Source organism: Neophocaena asiaeorientalis, unplaced genomic scaffold (assembly GCF_003031525.2).
Source record: "Neophocaena asiaeorientalis asiaeorientalis breed wild unplaced genomic scaffold, Neophocaena_asiaeorientalis_V1.1 scaffold388, whole genome shotgun sequence".
NCBI lineage: Eukaryota > Metazoa > Chordata > Mammalia > Artiodactyla > Phocoenidae > Neophocaena > Neophocaena asiaeorientalis.
The window spans coordinates 4,313,699-4,324,611 of NW_020172738.1; the positions used below are offsets into that span (position 1 = coordinate 4,313,699).

The 10,913-nt window shown below is 41.0% G+C and overlaps 1 non-coding gene across 1 annotated transcript; it reads left to right on the top strand.

Moving 5' to 3' along the window:
* Positions 1–5,978: 5,978 nt before the first annotated feature.
* Positions 5,979–6,082, top strand: LOC112396772 (U6 spliceosomal RNA). The gene has a single exon (XR_003002643.1). It is a non-coding gene; the product is annotated as a U6 spliceosomal RNA (small nuclear RNA).
* The last annotated feature ends 4,831 nt before the right edge of the window (positions 6,083–10,913 follow it).

Here is a 10,913-nt window from a genome sequence, read left to right on the forward strand (position 1 = left end):
AAATATGAAAAATATAGTAGTAAGAAATAATAAACAAGCTCCTAGACTGAACTACCAATTTACAGAAAATAGAGGAGGTACAAGGACTCATTAAATAACATCCAGGGATATCACTCAAAAACACCAGAATCTGGGAAGCTATGGTTCTTTTCAACAAATAAAATTCAAGGGGATAAGAAAAAGAAGTTGATAGTATCTTAGGGGATCTATCAATCAATTGTCATGTGTGAATTTTATTTGAATCCTGATTCATACCAAGAAACTAATCAGGGAAATCTGAACACTGACTAGAGATATTAAAGAATTATTAATGTTTTTAGGTGTGATAGTAGTTTGTGGTTATGCTTTTGTGAGTCCTTATTTTTAAAGATACGCACAAATATTTATTAAGCTATATGATACAGGATTCAAATTAATCTATGAGGGGAAAGGGTAAGTGCTTGGGGCATTGATGAGACAAGAGTGGCTCTGAGCTGGTAATTGATGAAGCCTGGTGATGGGTCAATAGGCATTTGTAAACTATTCTGTCCACTTTTGTGAACGTTTATAATTTTTTAAAAATTAAATTCAAACAATTTTAAGTTAAATTACCCAGTAAAAAAAAGTAAAATACTAAAAGGTATTGCCAGACAGGATTCCAATTATAAATGGAATCATTATAAATGATTCCAAATATATTCTATTTATAGAAAACACATCTAAAATACAAGGACATCTAAGGTTCAAGGGGGAGATGGGGGAAAGAAAAAATTCACACCATACAAACGAAACAATTTTTAAGTTACTATAGTTAAATTTTTAAAATATAAAATATAATTAAGGCCTCTTGATCTAGACATATAAAGAGTCATTAAAACAAGGGTTCAATTATTTCATTAGAAACATACATTAATTCTAAACTTTTATAGGTCTATTAATATAATTTCAATGGTTCTAGATGGAAACACTGCCATTTTTTCAAGTATATTACATTCTAGGAAATAATAAACTATATATACAGATATAGTAAATATGTACTATATCTGTATATATAACTATATAGTTATAGTTTTAGAATATGTATATATTTGGAGAGTTTCAGAAGCATACAAAGTTAAAATTTACTGAATTCATACTATATAGGCACACTTCTATATGCCTTACATGTAACAACTTATTTAATCCTCACAAGTGTGTGAGTAGGTATTGTTATTATTCTAATTTTACAAATGAGAAAACCGAGACAGAGAATCACACCTGCGGAAGCTCTCTCAGCTTATAGTAAAATATCATTATATATATTCAGTGTCAGACTTATGTGACTCATTAATGTCCTTTTCTTTTCCTTTCATTCTTTTTTATTTTTATTTTTTTTAGTTTTTAGTTTAGGGGAGTTAATTTTCTGTCATTGTTGGACTTTTCCTAATAATAAGCATTTACATAATCTATTCAGCCAAATACAGAAAGGGAAAATGTAGTTCTACTATGAGTCAGAAACTAAATGAATCAGAGGACTCAACTCCTGACAGGAGCCCAGCAACACAGTTTTAGTCTGGTCTCTCCCACCATGGACTCAGAGGACAGGCTTCCTGAATATGTGTGGTGCTAAAATACATGGTTCTTTAGTGTTTTATCCTAGACTAAGATAACGTGAAAGACAGGACCATCACGAACCTCATCAACATCACATTAAAGCCTCAGCTATTGGCCAGTAAACAGGATACAACCAAAAGATGGAGCTGATGAAACTGAAACAAACCCTCTGTGTGGTCTCAGTGAGCAACTGGGACCCAAAATACCATTTCAATACTTTCAAGTCTGTCCCCAAAATAACATGGAAATCAGACAACTTGGATCATCCAAGAGCAGGAAGATGAAATATCCTAGAGTGAATGATATATATTAGCTGTCTGTGCCTTACCTCATAAAAGTGTGATTTGTTTTGATTTGGATAATAGATAAAGAAATACAGAGCACAGGTCCAATACATATTAAGTGATCAATGTGTGATTATTATTATTATACTAGTATTGTATACAGGCACAGTTCAGAGATATTGCAGGTTTGGTTCTAAACCACTTCAGTAAGGTGAATATAAAAATAAAGTGAGTCACATGAATTTTTTGTTTACTAATGCATATAAAAGTTATACTGTATTGCACTGTTGATGGCAATGTAAATTGATACAGCCACTATGAGGAAGAGTATGGAAGTTCCTTAAAAAACTAAAAATAGAATTACCACATGACCCAGCAATCCCACCACTGGGCATATACCCTGAGAAAACCATAATTCAAAGAGTCATGTACCACAATGTTCATTGCAGCGCTATTTACAATAGCCAGGACATAGAAACAACCTAAGTCCCCACTGACAGATGAATGGATAAAGAAGATGTGGCACATATATACAATGGAATATTACTCAGCCATAAAAAGAAACGAAATTGAGTTATTTGTAGTGAAGCAGATGGACCCAGAGTCTGTCATACAGAGTGAAGTAAGTCAGAAAGTGAAAAACAAATACTGTATGCTAACACATATATATGGAATCTAAAAAAAAAAAGGTTCTGATGAAGCTAGGGGCAGGAAAGGAATAAAGATGCAGACGTAGAGAATGGACTTGAGGACACCAGGAGGGGGAAAAAGTGAGAGAGTGGCATGGACATATATACACTACCAAATATAAAATAGATAGCTAGTGGGAAGCAGCCACATAGCACAGGGAGATCAGCTCTGTGCTCTGTGACCACCTAGAGGGGTGGGACAGGGAGGGTGGGAGGGAGGGAGACACAAAAGGGAGGGGATATGGGGATATATGTATACGTATAGCTGATTCACTTTGTTATACAGCAGAAACTAACACACCATTGTAAAGCAATTATACTCCAATAAAGATGTTAAAAAAAAGTTATACTGTAGTCTATTAAATGTGCAATAGCATTGTCTTTAAAAGTAATGTACAAATCTCAGCTAAAAAATACACTATTGCTAAAAACTGCTACCATGATTGTGAGAAATACATTTGTGAGGGGAGCTCAGCATTCTTGAAGAACTCTGTGGTTGATTTTCTCTGCAGGTCAGAAATTACAGTAGGAGCTGATACCATTGAAATGAGATACTTAAATGCAATGGAGATAATGGGGTCCTGGGGTAGCAGAGGCCAAGTGCTGTCACTTAACTGCCAAAGACAAGATGGTATGGTTACTACAATGGAGCCAAAGCAGTGATCAGAATAGCCTAACTCACAGAGACCTGTGGTGTTGGCTAGTTAGCATCCCCAGAAAAGAAACAGATGCACAATCTACTAAATTCTTACTTGATCTGTCTAAGCAGAGGTGTTCAAATTAATTTTAAGCAACTCAATATTCACTCAAAGTTGTAATGGAAAACACTGACATTTGCTTTGTGATAATTTGGAGTCTGATGTTTTTAGTAGAGTAAAAGCTGCCTGGAAACTAATCCACCCAAGGATAAAAGATGCCTGAAATTTAATCCACCCAGGTGTCTTTAATTTAAGTCCCAGGCGAATGAGTTTAGGGGTAGTGGGAAGAAATGCTCGGGCATAGGAGGCAGCTCCACTGGGAAAGTTTTCAAAATGTTTCTTCCCAGATTAGATAGAATGTTGAGACAAATGACTTTATTCTCTACTATGGGCCTTGATCTCTCCCTGCTGTGCGCTGAGTAAACACCTCATATCAATTTTACAATTCACAAATCCTCTCTTTGATGGTGCCCACATTTATTTTGTTGCTTGAGTTTTTATTTCAACTTGCATATTTTTATTCCCAAGATTTCAGATTGGTAGTTTTGATATCAACCTATTCTTCTTTCATTTCTACCTGTATTTGCCTTCTAAATTCTTATTCTTTTTTTATGGAAGTCATCCCTTTATTTATCGCCTTGAAAATCCAAAATAATTATTATTTAAAAGACATTGTCAAGAAGAAGAAAAGCTAACACTGTTTGCAGATGACATGATACTATAAATAGAGAATCCTAAAGATGCTACCAGAAAACTACTAGAGCTAATCAATGAATTTGGTAAAGTAGCAGGATACAAAATTAATGCACAGAAATCTCTTGCAGTGCTATACACTAATGATGAAAAATCTGAAAGTGAAACTAAGAAAACACTCCCATTTACCAATGCAACAAAAAGAATAAAATACCTAGGAATAAACCTACCTAAGGAGACAAAAGACTTGTGTGCAGAAAATTATAAGACACTGATGAAAGAAATTAAAGATAATACAAATAGATGGAGAGATATATCATGTTCTTCGATTGGAAGAATCAACACTGTGAAAATGACTATACTACCCAAAGCAATCTACAGATTCAATGCAATCCCTATCAAACTACCAATGGCATTTTTCACAGAACTAGAACAAGAAATTTCCCAATTTGTACGGAAACACAAAAGACCCTGAATAGCCAAAGCAATCTTGAGAAAGAAAAACGGAGCTGGAGGAATCAGCCTCCCCGACTTCAGACTATACTACAAAGTGCCAGTAATCAGGACAGTATGGTACTGGCACAAAAACAGAAATATAGATCAATGGAACAGGATAGAAAGCCCAGAGATAAACCCACACACATATGGTCACCTTATCTTTGATAAAGGAGGCAAGAATATACAGTGGAGAAAAGACAGCCTCTTCAATAAGTGGTGCTGGGAAAACTGGACAGCTACATGTAAAAGAATGAAATTAGAACACTCCCTAACACCATACACAAAAATAAACTCAAAATGGATCAAATACTGTATGTTAACATATATATAAGGAATTTTTTAAAAATGGTCATGAAGGCCTACGAGAGAATGGGCTTGAGGACACGGGGAGGGGGAAGGGTAAGCTGGGACGAAGTGAGAGAGTAGCATGGACATATATACACTACCAAATGTAAAATAGATAGCTAGTGGGAAGCAGCCGCATAGCACAGGGAGATCAGCTCGGTGCTTTGTGTCCACCTAGAGGGGTGGGATAAGGGAGGGTGGGAGGGAGATGCAAGAGGGAAGAGATATGCGAACATATGTATACGTATAACTGATTCGCTTTGTTATAAAGCAGAAACTAACACACTATTGTAAAGCAATTATACTCCAATAAAGATGTTAAAAAAAAGACATTGCCAGTTCTATAAAGTCAATTTCATCTGAAATGAATTCATGTCCTGAGTTTTATTTCATTGTTTTCTCAACATTAGATGTTTCCAAATGTGCATTAGTTATTTATTACTGCATAACAAATTACTACAACACTTTATGACTTAAAAAGCACACGTTGATTATCTCACAGTTTCGGAGTCAGGAATCTGGGTACAGCTTAACTGGGTCCTCTGCTTCAGAGTCTCTTACAGGCTGCAGTCAAGGTATTGACGGGGCTGTGGTCCCCTCGTGGCTTGTCTGGGGCAGGATCCATCTCAAGTTCATTTGACTGTTGGCATAATTCAGTTCTTTGTGGGCCATTGAGCCGAGGTCTTCAATCCTTTGCTGGCTGTTGACTGAAGACCATCCTCAATTCCGTGTCATGTGGGTCTCTGCAACATGGCAGCTTGCTTCATCAAAGTGTACAAGCCAAGAAATCAAGAGTCAGCTTGAAGATGGAAGTTACAGACTGTATGACCTAATCAAGGAAGTGACATCCTACGATTTGTGTGGCATTGTGGTCATTAGCCATTAGATCCAACCAATACTCAAGAGGTGGTGATTTCACAAGTGTGTCAACACCTGGAGGCAAGGATCATTGGGCGCCATCTTAGAGGCTCCTACTACAAAGCGTGTTTGAAACTTGTTTGCAGACTTACTTAAAGTGAGAGGTGTTGTGGTTTTGTTTTCATTTCTTTCTCTTCTCACCCCAACTCCCCACGCCCTGCTTCCTCCTGTCTAGAAGTTTTGTAGTTATCTTTCCTGCCCCACCCCCAGGCCCCATCCCATAGCAGTCATGGGATATCATAGATTATCCTCAAACCACAGATGATTTAAGTCAATCTGTGGTCTCAAATGCGGCATATACACTAAAACTGGAATGATACAGAGATGATTAGCATGGCCCCTGTGCAAGGATGACATGCAAAGTCACGGAACATTTCATATTTAAAAGAATAAGAGGGGCTTCCCTGGTGGTGCAGTGGTTGGGAGTCCGCCTGCCAATGCAGGGGACACGGGTTCGTGCCCCGGTCCGGGAGCATCCCACATGCCGCGGAGTGGCTGGGCCCATGAGCCATGGCCGCTGAGCCTGCACGTCCGGAGCCTGTGCTCCGCAACGGGAGAGGCCACAACAGTGAGAGGCCCGCGTACCGCAAAAAAAAAAGAAAAAGAATAAGAGGGGGAAGGGGAGGGGAGAAGAAGAAGAGGAGAAGCAGGAGGAAAAGATTTGCCATCTCAGGACTGTGTCCATCCTCCAGTCTCTCTGGTGGACAATAGTTTAGAAGCCACAGCCCCAGGCAGCAAAGAGCAGTAGATATTTTTCAAGACCCAAGAGGACCCACCCTGGCACCTAACCTTGAAAGTGAGCGTGGCTCTGGTCTCCCATCTCATGTGGGATATCTAGTCTCTGCTATCATATCCCCAGTCTCTTAATAGCCCATTTTCAGGCCCAGAACCCGACAAGGCCACGACTACAGCCTTGTGTTCTGCATTCTCATTCTGTCTTCTCCATGGGGATATTTATCTTGATTTTGAGTCCAGCTATACTATTAACTTATTTTATTTGTTATCCACACTAGATCTTTTTTTTGCTTTTTTGAACATAGAGGTTGCATCAATGTGAAAATACTGAACCACTGCTATCCAAAATCTCCTCAGCCTACGATCTCTACTCCTTATAAAACAGCAAAATCTCCACAATTGGAGAAAGTTGTAGAGAAGAACCAGAAAAAGAAAAAAGGAAAGGAAAAGGAGGGGAAAGAAGAGGAGAGGGAAAGAAGGGAATAGAAAGGTAAGGAAAAAGAAAAGAAGCGGTTGCTTTTAATTAAATTGAAAGAGTGGGGGGAAAGTCTTTCTCCTGGAAAAAATGCATTGAAAACCCCCTTTCCCCTTGGCTTCCTTTCATCAGGCCTTCATTTCACTTATTACTTTTGCTAAAGATAGCTGAGAAGACAGAGGCATTGGGAGAGTTTGTGGCAATCTAATGTGTTTTATTTTAAAATGTTTCAATATCTTTTATTGAATATTGCAGTGTACTGAAAAAATTGAAAACTTCATACACAAAGAATAGGAAGAGGAGAAGAAACAGATTGAATACGTCGGTAAAAGAAACCCGTCAAAAGCCCAAGTGGTCTTAGTCCCACCACTGAATTCTGTATTTGGGTCCTGAAGGGAATGGCCTTGTTCGGTTTGTGGACCAGCTGCTGATGGGCCGTGTCATGTTGCATCAGTGAAACAGGGAAGAGGCTGCACGCGTGGGTATAAGTGAGGGAGGAGTCACTGAGGCAAAGTGCTGCTTCACTGGGAGGAGAGGTTAGTCCCCCCTGACCCGGCAGAGCTTCCTATCCGACCTTTGCTTGTGATGCTGCCGCTGTGAGGGTTTTAAAGGCTTTGTTCAAAGATAAATTCTCTCAAGTTTCAGAACAGACAAACCAGGATTCAGTGTGCTCAAACACAACGAAGACAAAAAGAATGTTTTCTTATGGGCATCTAGTTTTCATTTTATTAGGAAATTTGGACAATATTCTGTGATAACTAAGAACACAAAAGGAAAAAAAGAAAAGAAAACCATGCGTGAGGACAGGCAAAAACGGAGCAAAGATGGAGCTGAATGGCAGTCAGTTGGATGTATTCATATCCATAAAACCAAACATTAGGAATCATGATTTTTGTTCAGCTGAGTTTACTGATTTGCACACTCAGGTGCTGGGCTGCATACCTATTTTTTCCATTAGATGTTTCCTATTAGTTTGGAAACTTTGCAGATGGGAAGACTTGAGGTACAAAAGAAAGCCAGGAAGAGAGTCCAGGACCATAGAATGGAGGAAAAACAAGCAGAATGGGAAGGAGGGAAGTCTTACCAACAGAATGGGTACCAGCAGCACCAGCCCATCTGGCAGCAGCATTGCTTCCGGCGGCAGCTCTTCTGCTGGCAGCAGCCCTTCCACCGCCACAGCTGCCCACGGTGTTGGGAGAGAGGACTCGGGAGAGGTGAGGAGGGAGACCCAGGAGGGGAGGGAGGTCTGATGCCGCCTTCTACGAAGCCCTTATGTACCATCTTGGGAGAAGGGGGAGGGAGCAACCCAGGACTCCTGACCAGTGGTCACTCCCTCGTTGTTGCCATTGCAGATTCCAAATGGGGTTGTCTGGGGTTATTCCTTGTTTACATTCTTATGGACTATATTTGACCCAATACATTTGCTAATTTTAGCTTTTCTCTTTAAAGTCATTTTAGAAACAAACCAAGAGATGCTAACATGTTGGAAGGGATCTTCATTTTCACAGAAACACAGCTGAATCTTTGAGATTTTGAATCAAGAAGGCACTTGATTACTACCAGCTCCTGTTCCGTTTCTCCTCAATGGTTTTCTCTCCAAATATTCAGTTGAAATCACCCTGCTTTAACAGAAACTTCGAGATGCAGATGAGTATATATGAATATACAAATTGAAGAAGCTATTCTCTTTCAAAAGTTTCCCATTTGCTACTATTGTGTGCCTTCCACCTCATTAAATTGGCCATTTTCATTCTTGTGAAGTTACATGTTCACGGCTATATTTCCAAAATTTTTGGAATGAAATGAAAATAAAATTTGTAAATGAAATGACCCGCTTTTCTTTTTTAACCTCAAAAGTTGTCTATTAAAAGCCTGGATCCAAAGCTCTCCTCTCTCACTCTGCAATCTTTCCCTTGGTGCTCACATCCACACCCATGGTTTCCACCTCCACATGTATATGCCTGGACTCGTTCCTTCAGTGTGCACGTACAGCTTGGAATCTTCTCCAGACTCCAAACTTAGCCAACTTGCAGTCCAGCTTCTCCCTGCGGGTATCTCAGAGGCACTTCCAGTGTCAATTGCCCCAGACTCAAGTCCTAATCTTCTCTGCCCACCCCACCCCCACAAAAAGTACATTTCTCCACTGTTCCTTACCCACCAAATTGGCAATCTATTAAAAAAGTCATTTTTGAATCCTTCCTTTCTCTCAACCCGTATCTAGTCTTTCACCAAATTCTGTTGATTCTGCCTCTTTAAAAGCTCTCACACCTATTCACATATCTCTGCTCCACTGTGCTGCTCTCCCCTGTATAAGCACCCCCTGAGCAGCTGAAATGCTCTTTGGTCCACATACCACAGAAATGGTTTGGGATCATTGACAACACCACAATCAGCCCTGGGGACGACACAGCATTTCCTCTCACTCAAACTCCTGAAGAACAATCTTACCAGATTGGCAAAATGGGTTCTGAACAGCAAGCCTGTTGCAAATGAAGCTTGGGGGAAAGTCAGCCACCAAACATCCCCACCAAGGTCTCTGAAGTCTCAGTGATGGCTAGAGATGCTCCTACACCAGCTTGTGTGATGAATAGCCCACTTGCATTTCCATTTTTCCTACCTTATATTTTTACAGCTTCCATATTGGTCACCAACCCTCAAATCTCACCAGGATCCACAACTACATGCTTTACCTCATAGCCACAGAGTCCTTTTTTTCCCAACTTCCCCTGCATCTCTGGCCTCTGCCCCTGCACTCCTCAGGGTACCTGCCCTGCTCTCAGAATCACCTAAGTCAGGCTACTTAGCATAGTGTTTCTCTCAGACATCAACTGATGTCGTATCATCAAAGACAAAATTAGTTCCTCATCCAAAGCTAAACACACCAAGAACTACATCATCAAAATTCAGACTCGTCAGAGGATGTATTTGTTTTTAAAATAATCATTACAGCCTGGGTGTGAGAAGACAAATCACAATGGTATGCTTCAGATGAAGAGGTAAAGAATAAAAGCTTCTAGCCTCAGCAGTTCCTACTGGTCACAAAGCATAATCATGGCCTCTGGCCTTGGCGGTGGACTTTGACTCTGTTGCCATTTTCACATCCCCATCTCCCAACATCACTTTATTGCAAACTCTTTGAGGTCAAAGATTATACCTTAAACTTCACTGTACTGACCCCCTTGGAAGGTCACAGACCACCTGGCCTAGGGGCTGTCCAATGATGGGTATGGTCTGCAGACCCCCTGACAACCCACACACACAGTAATGTTCCCTGGGCAGTGAGGGATGATAGAGATGTCTGCCCATCCCTGTTGACAGCCGGGTTCCCAGCATGCTTCCCTAGAACTTTTAGGCCTTTTCAAATTGCATTGGAATATAGTTTTATGAAAAAATTATCAAAACTGAAAATGTGATGAAGACAAAGATATCTAAAAGTAATAAGAGATGATATCTAAAAGGGAAGTAATAAGAGATGATGGATTCTTCCATGTAAATCAAGCCAAATAGCAACGGGGAAATGATCATGTGTCTTCCCTCTCCTGTCCCCAGAGTCGGTATATAAGGGCCTCCCCCAGCAGAAGGCGGCATCAGACCTCCCTCCCCTCCTGCATCTCCTTCCTCATCTCTCTCGCGTCCTCCCTACTTGACACCGTGGGCAGCTGTGGCTGTGGTGGCTGCCTCGGCTGGGGTGGCGGCAGCTGCGCCCCGTGCAGATGCTCCCAGGTCGGCTGCTGCCCCAGCTGCTGCCCCTGCTGCTACGGCGGCCCTGGGGGCTGCTGCAGCGTCCCCGCGGTCTGCCGCCATCGCAGCACCTGGAGCTGCAGCCCGTGTGGCTGCGGCTGTGGAAGGGCTGCTGCCAGCACCAGAGCTGCTGCCAGAAGCAACGGTGCTGCCGGGTGGGCCAGCTCAGCTGCTGGCAGAGTTTGCAGGGATTGGGTTTGTCTGTTGGCAAGTCTTTCCTCCAGCCCTCCCCGTCTCTCCTTCCGTGACCTGGAAGTCACTCCTG